This window comes from Centruroides sculpturatus, unplaced genomic scaffold (assembly GCF_000671375.1).
Source record: "Centruroides sculpturatus isolate CEXI.00-Female unplaced genomic scaffold, Cexi_2.0 scaffold794, whole genome shotgun sequence".
NCBI lineage: Eukaryota > Metazoa > Arthropoda > Arachnida > Scorpiones > Buthidae > Centruroides > Centruroides sculpturatus.
Genome location: NW_019385020.1, coordinates 397,157 through 408,245, shown reverse-complemented (window position 1 = coordinate 408,245; position 11,089 = coordinate 397,157). Strand labels below are relative to the sequence as shown.

At 27.1% G+C, this 11,089-nt stretch overlaps 1 pseudogene; it reads left to right on the top strand.

Moving 5' to 3' along the window:
* The first annotated feature begins 5,970 nt into the window (after positions 1-5,970).
* LOC111633528 overlaps positions 5,971-11,089 on the top strand; it is a 51,463-nt pseudogene continuing 46,344 nt past the window's right edge.

Below are 11,089 nucleotides of genomic sequence, written 5' to 3'. Positions count from 1 at the left end.
ATTTAACTTTCTGATAATGGAAGCGGAGTTGTTTGAAAAATTTATTTATTTACGTCTTTTTATCTTACAATATTTATTTCGTGTTATATATAAAATATATTCTTGTTGAAGTTAAAGAGAGACGTTATACATTAACTTAGTTTATAAACTAATGCAGCAGACTCTCCCGTTTTTACAACGCAATTGGTTTCTGGAAACCTAACCATCAGCCGAATCAAAGAGAAGAGACAAATGAAGTTAATTCTAAACCAGTTACACCCCGCTTTTACCACCTAATTGGTTACTGAAAAACCAACGTAAAGAGAATCAAAGAGAAGAGAGAAATGAAGTTAATTTTGTTCTAGCAAAACAACCTACAAAAGCGAGTTATAAAGCTCAACGTTATGAATTGAGTTTACGTTCTTAAAAATGTAATTTAAAATAATTAATCCCCGATATAACGCCGAAAACACAGCGAAATAGATGTGGCATTATATCGGGGATTGGCTGTACGAGGTATATACTGTAATACCACGCATAGGTAACCCGTAAAAAAAAAATACAGTATAATAGAAAATTTATGTTACGTATCTTGAAACTTTATAGAATTCTGTAAAATAAATCTCAATTTTTTCAGAGTTTATAAAAAAGTATTTTAATTAATTTAATAATAATATCTCTAATTATATTTATTTATTTTTGTTGGAGTCAAGTATTGATTTAATCATAAAGTTATTTTGGTAAAAATTCTTTTCGAAAAATTTATCAAAATAAATGGAGTTAATTCCATCCGAGTTAGATAAATTTTATTTATGTTCTTCACAATTAACTTTATATATAAACATTATTCTTGTCACGTCATTACTTTTTTAGAAATGTCATAAATTTTAGTAAAACATATCAACTTTCTCGTTTTATTTATTTAATGCAAAATAAATTTTGGTTAAAATCATTTTAAGAAGATTTAATGAGAAAAATAAAAGAAGAGGAATTATTTTTAATTGTAATTAAAGTTATTTCTACATTTTGAACTTATCTAAACATAGAAGAAGGAAATTATCTTACAATGAGAGCTTAAATTAGAATTAAAAAATACAAAATTCTTCTGCCTTTAGACATGTTAAAAGTAAAAGTACAAGGCCAAGTTCAATTAGAATTAAAACTAATTCATCTTTTATTCTTATAAATTAAAAACAAGATTTGATTAAAATAGATTTTTAACTTATGTATAAGATGAAGAGGAAGAATAATCTGTAATTGTCATTAAAATTATATCTTTAACTTACTTAAAAATAAAAGAAAAAATTATTTTAATTAATTGTAATAAAATTTACCATTTAAAATCTTTAATTTTGAATAAAGTATTGCTTTAATACTTTACGAAGCATTTTCTATGCAATTCTTAAATTAATTACAATGTATATTTTGAGTTTCAGATGAACGAAATCAATTATAAAATAAATATAATAATAATTTATGAATTTTAATTCAGATATTAATTTTAAAATTATTTTCCACTGGGAATCTATATTATATATATATACTGGGTGATTATAATTTAAATTTCACTTTTAACCACCTATAAAATGAAAACTACTGGACCAAAGTATACTTCCAAAGCTGGAAATATTATACTTTTTAAACTAATTATTTTTTGCAGGTTATGAAATCCCATAATTTCCTTTATAATTTCCAGGTTTGGAAACATTTGGTTCAGCAGTTTCATTTTATAGGAGGTTTAAAGTGAAACTTAAATTATGATCACCCTGTATAAAGTCAAAATATGTATACTTGTTAGGCAGAGGATTCTATACCGTTTAACGTATCAGCACCAAATTTGGCATCCTAGAAAAAATATTGTGGGGTCTCCACCCCAAATGCCCCTAAAGGCCCTTCTTAACTTTAGCTAGAAAATTTTTTAATGTTTTTTTTTTTATACAGTGTAAATGCTCAGATCAATAAATGTAGATTTTAGTTACTAAGATGGTGTTTTTATCACTCTCCCTAAATCAACCTCACCAATTCCCACCCCCTCAAAAGCCTGAACAACGCTTAGCACACGCAGCTACTTATTTAAAAAATATAATAAATATTTCAAAATCTACAAAATAATAAATTACTATACATTCTACAGTTTCAAGAGGATAAAATTAATGATGTTATGTGTTTAAATCGAAGATACGAAGCAAGAACAATATGAATATTAAACTAATTTCTGTTATTTTATATTCTATTTATAAATATAAGCTCTGAAATCGAAGGAAATATATGAAATAAATAGTAATTTTTGCTGAATCAGTTATATTGCGTAGAATGTAACCAAACTTAGCAGATAAAAAGTTATGAATGGAGAAAAAAAAACTGTTCTAGAAGGAGGATTTATGGATGTGTTTGAATAGAGGGAGGGCACTTCTTAAAATCAAAATGGAGGACACGGCTTTCATATGGTATCCGAAAGAACAAGTTCTTCTTTTGGAGAACATGACCTCCTTTTTGAATAACGTTGGTAATTCTAAATATTCTATATTGGTAATTCTAAAATAATTTTATTCATATAAGAGTAGGAAAAATTAATATGAATAATATTTTACTCTATATAAATACTTGTATTTATATTTAAATAATTTTTTTATATAATTTTTCAAATAATAATTTTAACTTATCTAACTTAAAATACATCAAATTAGTAGTGGCTTGCCCCTGCACAGTACATCATACTTTTCCTTTAACAATAGATTTGTCCGGTCATCTAACACCTTTAGAGAGAACATGTTTGAATTAAAATAACATGACTTTCGGTTTGCATTGGAAGTTCGTATATAATTAATCGGGGCCTCATTAAGGTTTTCATCAGCTCGTCGGAGAAAGAGCCTTTCAGTTCTAGTAACTCCATATTAACACAAGAAGAAGAAGAACACGTGAAGGTTTTCATATCTGATCTTGTTTTTTTATCTATCTAACTCCGTTCTTGAGATTAAGGAAGGAAAGACAGACAGTGGGAATTTATAGGTTTACAGTTTTTTTTTTTTTTCAAATTGAAGCCCAATTAGCAATTAAAATAATCATTTTTAACATAAAATCGATTTTAATAACAATTTTTAAAATTAATTACTACGCTCAATTTATGATATAGCTTATTCTAAATGTATAATTTAATAGTTTATATGAAAAAAATTGAAGTTTTTGAAGAGAATTGACGAAATTAGAAAATAAAAATAAGAAAAAATGAAATTTCTGTCAAGAATTTTTTGTAACTATCAAAAAGTTTCGTTGGTAACCGAATAATGTCTGTCAACCAGAAAATTTCAGGTTCATTTCTCATTTGGACTCAACTTCTCTCCTGAGTCAAAAGAAATCAATAAATGAAAAAAAAAGTTCTTAGTTATTGTTAAAGGATAAAAATAGTTTACAAATAAACGAAATTTCTGATAACTTTACTGATTTTTAATAATAAAAATAATATATTTTAGAAAAAAGTCTATAAACTTTTATAGAAAATTTCAAATGTCATTGTTACTACAACATTTAGTACACTAAATATTAACAATAGATTCGTGCCGACCATCTATCTAACTCCTTTCAGGAGAAACATTTTTAATTGAAATAACGTGACTTCCGATTTGCATTAAATATTCGTATATAGTTAATCGGGTTTCCCTAAGGTTTTCATATCTGGTCTCTTCTCTCATCTATCTAACTCTTTTCTCGAGATTAAGGAAAGACAGACGGACGGACGGACGACAGTGGAATTTATAGGTCTACGGTTTTTTCAAATTGCAGCCCAATAACAGTCCGTATGTAAATTTGATATTAAAGTATATGAGGTGGATGACCAAACCTTATACTATAACCAACTATAGGCAGAACTTTAGTGAAATAGAATGGAGTAAGGCTTTGGAGGAAATTGTTTTTAAATTCTGCGAGATCATTCTCTTCATGTAGAAAGTTTCTTTATTTTATTCAGGTTTAAGTCGAATATGATGCTCTGATCTTTAAATTGAGTAAGTGATTCTGTTTCATGATTATTATGAAATGGGGATTACTGATTGGTTTGATAAGTCCAAACTTCATGGCTTTTATTAATAGATTTACTTTTTGGGTTATAAAATTATATGACTAAAATCAATAAGAAGGAATAGATTTTTCTCCATTTTATAAATTAACTTTAATTTATATCATTCTTGTACTATTTTTTTTTATACAAAATACTACATTTCTGAAGTCCTTTATAGTCTAAATCCAGGTCAAATGATTTAGTTAAAAGGCCCACTATACATCTATTGTAATGTATTGTAAGCTATACTGTATTGTACGAATTCTAAATAAGTATAATAGTTAATTAACATGAAAATACATTTTAAATAAGCATTATATTGATCCAGAATCTTATTTAAAGTAAATAGAATTTAGACCCATTAAAAATTTAATGGTTCTTCAGTAGATATAGTAGATGAAATTATTTACGGTTTTCAACAGACCAGTTTGTTGAATGATTAATTAATTAATTATATATATATGTGATTTTGTAAAATATATAAATATAAATGTATTGGTTTTTATATCCGATGATTAGAGAGATTCTTTATTCCAAATTGAATCGATGTCTGATATTCTACCATTACAATCTACAGATATAAACCTGTTCAATATCAAAATAATTTTTTCGTCCTTATAAAGTATTCTTCTATGTTAAGAGTTATTGTAATTAAAAGGATTTTCTAAAATATTTTCAGGAAAAATTAAACAAATATATAAGTTTTTAATTTTTAATCTGTAAAATTTAGAAGAATTGTAATTTCCACATTAATTAATTAAAATTGAAAATAAAGTCTGTCGAAACAGTCACCTTTTAATTCACTTTCATGTTTCGGAATACATTCAATGACCTTCTATTGCCAATTTTAATGAATTACTATAAAATATATATGTACTGCATTAGCATTCTGATAAAGGAAAACAGTGCAGCTATTTTTGTTTCCTTATTATTACAGTGGAGCTACTTGACTCGAGACCGCCGGACACAAGGCACCCTAAAACTTAATCTTTTATATAGGAAGAAAGATAGCAAAAATTAAAGTATAAATGAAAATTTTTCTAGTAGTAAAAAACTATATTTATTTATATATTTATTGGTTTTCGGAGATTAAAATTACATATTCAAGATTCATGTCACAACGATGGGATGATCGAGGCAGCATAGGCATCATCCCAACAGACCAGACTCGAATCCCGGTCTTTTCTCAGGAATTCGGGTTCGAATTTGAATTAGGACCTGAAAAATTTTTCAGGAGTGGTCTGTTCCGGATATGACGTATTTTTCACTCATTATTTGGCTAACCCATCGTGGATCTGGCTGAACCCATAAAGGGAAAGCAAAAAGGCACACTTAGCGAGTACAGAGCAGAAAATACGGAAACTTATGAAATTATTCGAGATAAATATATAAAATATATTGGATTAAGGCATTTGCAGCCTTAATCCAATATATTTTATATGTATATCTCGAATAATTTTCTCCCAAAACCTCTAAATCTCGAATTATGAAGTGTCAATGACAAATTCAAAGCTCAGCGGTTGCATTTTGATAGCAAAAATTGTAGTTGAGAAACATCTCTCTTAATACAGTTTATAGTTGCAATTAAAATTGTTTTTCTCTGATAGGCTACGAGTTTGACTTACGCCTTATTGGTTATTATTCCAGGTGACATGTTATAGTGGATTTTAACGAACTTTCCTTGACCAACGATTTTTCTTTGATATCATTTAAGTTCTGATTGCGACATTTAGAGAAGCAAATGGCCAGTTTGAAAAGAAAGTTGAATGTCCTTTTAATTGAAGAAAAATTAAAATTTTTGAACGGAATGAGAAAGAATAAAGCTGCGACCGAGTTTGGTATTCTGTCGAGTAGGCTACTCTTTCAACGATAATAAACAACAAAGATTCAGTAGAGAAAAACTTCAAAAACAACATAAAAGTGAAAAAAAATCGAAAATGTTTTTCCCAGAAATAGACAAATGTGTAAGAAAATGGTTTGTGCAATGTTGTGACCAAGGAGTTCCTGTTAGAGGAATGTTACAAAGGAAAACTGAAGATTTTACCAAAAGACTTGGCCACAGAGAAATTAAAGCCAGTAACGGATGGCTCGAAAGCTTCAAAAGTAGATACATCGTCTTCAGGAAACTTTGCGTCGAAAGTGCATCTATGCCTCAAAATGTTTGAAAAGAGTAGATCAAGGAGCTTCCTTCTCTTGTTCAAGTCTACGAGCCACTGGATGTCTTTAAAGCAGATGAAACAAGCCTTTTTTAATGTTTATCCAACAGAACAGTTTAGATTTATGATTAGCCACACTTATGATTGGTCGCTCTGCAAAGCCCAGATATTTTTTAAAAGTGAAATTATTTTCTTTAACATTCAAAACAAACTGACATAATCGACAAATCTTTGGATTTAAATACCTGTAAAAGAAAAATTCTTTTTTTCATCGATAACAACAACGCCCATTCAACTTCCTTACAATAAACGACATCACTATAAGATTTTTGCCACCAAATGTCACATCTATCTGCAACCTCTCGATCAATGGATGATTCGAAGTAGGATATAGAAGAGAACCGAAAAAATTCCTGGGGTTTATTCGCCTAGATTCCATCCTGTGCCTCTCAGAGAGGTAAGCGGCTATCTTATCCACTCGGCCATCCAGCTATCTTGACTCATTTTTGAAAATATATTAAAGTTAAATTTATCAGATAAAAAAAAATATTATTACTAGAAAATAAATTATTNACTTTTTTTTTTTTTTTTTTAAAGATTCCATTTAAATAAGCGTTAAAAAAGATAATCTTTAAAACGTATTAACTTCAAATTTTATTTTATAATATTTTTAAAAACTTGAAGTTTTAAAATCTTTTATTTTTATATGTAAAAATCTACAACAAAATAAGTAATTTTTTAAATAAACTTTGTGTTTTTTTGTTTAACCGAAAAAGCGCGATTAACTTCCGATATCGATATTATGTTATATATTTTAGAAATAACACTCGTGTTTCCATAAAAATAACTATTTTTAGCTGTTCCCGTAAGTGTATTTAGGCCTATTTGTTGGCGCTATAAAAATTTCATGGTTACAGATTGGTATCAATGACGAGAGCTAGCTTTCCCACGAGACAAAATGATTTCTAGGATAGCAACCTAGTGACAATCCCTCAGGGGTCCTGAAATGTTAGGGCAGCAAATTTCATATGTCGTATGTCAACCTCGAACATCATTGTCGCTTATATACCACATAACTAACATAATATTAACATTTTTCTCTTTATCACGAGTACATCGTGATAAAAGGGAAACACGTTAATATTCTATAAGAGTATATAAAAGAATCTTTTATTTAATTTTATAAATTTATTATTATTATTATTATTTTAAATAAAAATTTTTCTAATTTATCATTTATCTTAACCCCTGTAAATCGGTTTATCTTACATAACAATTGTTTTACGGTGAAGCCAACTTTTAAGGATTTATAAAACGTATAAATTTATATAAGATAAAAATATTTTGGTGATTAAATTTTACTTATTTAAAAACAAGTTTTTACGACTCACTTTAAACACAATAGCTAAAGTTTGTTTAGACTGGGATGGAATGATCTAATAAACAGCAACGTGTGACGGTTAAACATCGTAAAAGAACAAGTTGACCACATTTAATTATACAGAAGCCATTAGATTAAGTTGATAAGAAAGTGCACTCATTAAAAGACCCGTGTTGTAATTATCTAACGGGTCTACAAATAATGCGTTTGTTTAAATCCGTGTTTAACAGAAGAAGTACAAATTGAATGCGGTCGAAGAATAGCCTCAAGCTCAACAACAAATTGTACGACTGTATTTCAATCTACTTTCTGCCTGTAATATTTTCACTTGGTTGCTTTTATCCCCAGGCTTCGTCTTTAGTCATGCGTACGAGTAAACATTTCCAATACTTGTAAACGGAATGAAATCATTTACACTCCACGGAAACTCCGTAAAGAAGATGAAAAACAAAAATAATCTTTAAAAAATCATAATTAAATTGACAAATTTCTTTTTTTTTTCACTTCATAATTAAATACATTACGCTAGTTTCTTATTTAATAATCATTAGATTAGTGTTTATTAAATTTTGTACATTTTTCTAAAGATTTTTACTAAATTAAAATTAATTTATATTTTCATTCTCTCTCTCTCTCTCTCTTTTTTTTTTAAATGTTAAATATAAACTTTTCTTTAGATATAACCTTTATTTTATTCTTATATTTTATAAATAATTTTACTGAGTGATATAAATCAAGTAGACCTAATTACATTAACGACGAATTTACTAATCTTTTTTAAATTTTTAAATATTGATAATGATTTCTAGTAATTGAAAAGAGTTTTACATTATTTTCTGTGTTAATGTGTTGATCAAGTGATTGTTCTTAACTCGTTAATAATAAAGGAATTTTTTTTTCTTATTTAAGAAATTGATTTCCTATTTTTGTTGTTAAATAAAATGAATATTTTCAGAGAAATTTTGTAGAATTCTAATTTGTCCAGTCTAATTTAGTCAATAGGGTTTATATTCCCAATATGACAATAAAGAGATCCCCTTATCATTAATCACAGTTAAAATGGTCGTAATCAAATACTTCTATATTTTCGAGAGAGAGAGAAAAAAAAGAGGAGGAAGAATTAGATTATAAAACTCTGCATCTTGATTAAGAAAGATGTTGATAGAATGCTTTAAACTAAGATTATGGATAGTTTGGATGGATTAACCTAGACCTTCTTAATTGAGAACTGTGAGATGTTTGTCGACATTAATTTTAAAAACGACCCGAGAATAATTTCCTCGGTGTTATCGTTATTGATATTTTAAGGAAAAGTAAGAATATATAAATATACTTGTACGTGTAAATTAAGATATACATACATAACTTACGTATAACTTTTATAATATATAAATATAGGCTATGTTGAAACACACACCGTACCGAGCATATATAGGCTATATATATATAAATAAATTTGAATATTTTAAAGTAAATCTTAATTATTTAGTATTTATCTTATTTTAATTAAATTATTTTTAATTCTTTCATCCTTTATATAGCGTATCAAATATATTTATTAATCATTAAAATTTTTAACGTCATTATTTTCTATACAAAATTAAGAAAATTCAATCAAATATAATGTAAATTTCTTTTACTTATAGGCCTAATTGATTTAATTTATAGGCATTTCTAGAAATGAAATTTATTATTTTCTATTTATAAGCTAAATATTACGTTTTATCGAAATTATAAGGTCCGAATTTTAGACCCGTTTTTTCTATAAATCTAAAGAAATTGGATAAAGTTTAATAATACTTTAATCTATAAATATATACGACTTTTTATTTCTACTTTTTAGATATAAAAAGTAGAATTAAACTACATTTTTAATAAATTAAATTAAGTATTTTAAAATTTAAAAAGTAATTAAGTAACAAATAATTTTAATTTACAAAATTTCGTACAGAAATGATTTTATTAATTAAAAAAATATAATTTAATCAATTTAATTTTATGAATATAATTTTAAAAAAAATTATTTTAAAAATATTTAGAACAACTCACAAAATTTTAGAGCTAAACTACATACGTAGATACATATAAGTAAATACACAGGATGATCCAAAAGTCAATTCACCACGTTTTTTTTAAATGCAATTGAGAAATTTATATAAGAAAGTCATTATAAAACATTAATAAACTTGAAACAAATGTTTGCTATATTTGAGTAAAATGCAAACGACTAGTTGAGAAACTATATAAAATAAATACAGTAGGGCCTCATGGTACGCAAGTTGGTTGCATATGGCGGATCACTATTGAATATGTAATAGGCCATAAGCAATACGTTCTAAGACGTCTGCGTAGACCAAATTCGCATAAAATAGCCAACCCCATTATTTATAAAGTATTTCTTATACTAATATACTTATCAGCACTTTTTGTACAGTTTAAATAAGGCTAATAAACACTATACTAAATAGCCTTATACCATAAATCATAAAATTTTCGGATGCAGACTTTTTCTTTTCTCACTAAATCTAAAATTTTTACTATTTCCTTTAAAGTAGACACTTTACAGCTTTTCTTTGGTTTATCGGAGCTACCAGCATCACTATCCTCGCGTTTTACAGCCATGTTTGCAAAGTAATTAGCATAACTAAAACAAAAAGGGTCGCTGATATCACACGAACACGACGTGTTACAAGCAAGAACTCGGGACAAAGACTGGTGCAAGTTGCAGTGTTTAGTGCCAAACAAAGAAATAAGTGGTTGTAACGTATTTTCAGAACGAGAATGAGTGTGATTTAGTGGGATACTGCGAGACTTCATGCATCTTAAAATGGTGCAGACTTAGCAGCAATTAAGAATCTTTGTTTTACGCATTTCCATTCGTCTGTAGGGTAAACCTGAAACCGCGTATAGCGGTATTATACTGTATAAAATTTAATTATAATTTTTTTAAACATTCATTTATATTACTTATAATTTCGTATAAAAGTATATTACTTATTGCATAAACAAAAATGTTAATTAAATAATTTCAATATTTTTAATAAGTTAATATTCACCTAGTATAATGATTAGCAGAATCTCAACGTTGCTGTTATATCATCTGGGATAAACTAGTTTGAACACTCACTCTATTCTAGATGGATTAATTTACGAAGTTCTATTTAATCTAGAAAGTGGTAATGTTTAATTTTTAATATAACAAACGCGAATTACTAGAAATAAATTTAATGTAAATTTTATCGAATATAATCTCGTTTGTGTAAAGATAAAGGAGTATATTTCGTGAATAGAACGATAAATATCACTGCTTTCAGACATTGTTGGACATTTTATATAAAAGTATCTTTATTTTTTAAGAGCTTACCACAGACAAAATCCATAATATTCATTTTATAGATTTTGTCTTAACTTCTACAATACGCATTTAAAGGAGCACAGAATCCTTCTTTAGGACATTAAAATCCTCAATATTTATATAATGGATTTCGTTTTATTATCCTTTAATATTTATATTAATAA